Source organism: Cebus imitator, unplaced genomic scaffold, assembly GCF_001604975.1.
Source record: "Cebus imitator isolate Cc_AM_T3 unplaced genomic scaffold, Cebus_imitator-1.0 Scaffold82, whole genome shotgun sequence".
Lineage (NCBI taxonomy): Eukaryota > Metazoa > Chordata > Mammalia > Primates > Cebidae > Cebus > Cebus imitator.
Genome location: NW_016107397.1, coordinates 1,992,991 through 1,994,234, shown reverse-complemented (window position 1 = coordinate 1,994,234; position 1,244 = coordinate 1,992,991).

Here is a 1,244-nt window from a genome sequence, read left to right as displayed (position 1 = left end):
AAGGAGGGCCCAGGCATAAAGGACTTTAAGCCAAGGAGTTGGGTTACCTAGTGGCATCATAGCATGGTAATTAAGAACACAGGCTTAGGTCAGGCGCGGTGGCTCATGCCTGTAATCCCAGCACTTTGGGAAGCCAAGCAGGGGCAGATCACTTGAGCCTGCAGTGAGCTCTGATCATTCGAGACATTGCACTCCAGTCTGGGTGACAGAGTGAGACCCTGCCTCAAAAAAAGAAAAAAAACGTATCCACTTAGACTTTCACTTCCTGTAAGGGTACATTAAGTATCTCCAACCAACCCACTCAGTGAGTAAGATAGGAAAGCTGGCCAAAATGTATTTTTAAAAATCTGCTTAAGGCATTGTCATGCTAAGTAGGTAGTGAAGAATTACGAGGTTACAGCCTGGAGGGAGAAAAAAGATCTAGAGAGGTGAGCCAGCATTTCAAACTACTTTTTCCTGGCATTGTCTGCCAATCTGGAAGAGGTGGATGAATGTCTAAAAGGCTGAGAAGCCTTTTGACAGCCTTGTTGGGCTAGGAAACAATTATTTGAATACAGGACCTGCCAAGGCAAGGGACCCTATTAAAGTCTCTGCGCTTTGGAGTGAAACCCAAAAAAGGCTGCATCCTAGGAATCAGAAATAGGCCAGAAAGCCAGGCACGGTGGCTCACGCTTGTAATCCCAGCACTTTGGGAGGCCGAGGCAGGCAGATCACTTGAGATCAGGAGTTCAAGACAAGCCTGGCCAGCATGGTGAAACCCTGTCTCTGCTAAAAATACAAAAATTAGCGGGGCATGGTGGTACGTGACAGTAGTCCCAACTACTTGGGAGGCTGAGACACGAGAATTACTTGAACCCGAGATACAGAGTGAGCCGAGATCATGCCACTGCACTCCAGCTTAGGTGACAGACGAGACTCTGTCTCAAAAAAGAAAAAAAAGAAAAGAAAGAAATAGATCAGCCTTCATGTGGATTGAAGTCCAGCTTCTAATCATCTTAGTTCCTGAAATTGAATGAAAGTAATCATAGATTCATAGATTGCTAGCACCTGCAAGCACAGCAATGTGTATCCTGGCAGAAGCCAAGTTAAATTATGGCTCACGCCTGTAATCCAAGCACTTTGCAAGCCAAGGCGGGCGGATCACCTGAGGGTGGGAGCTCAAGACCAGCCTGACCAACATGGTAAAACCCTGTTTTTATAAAAAAAAAAAAAATTAGCCAAGCATGGTGGCCCTTGCCTGTAGT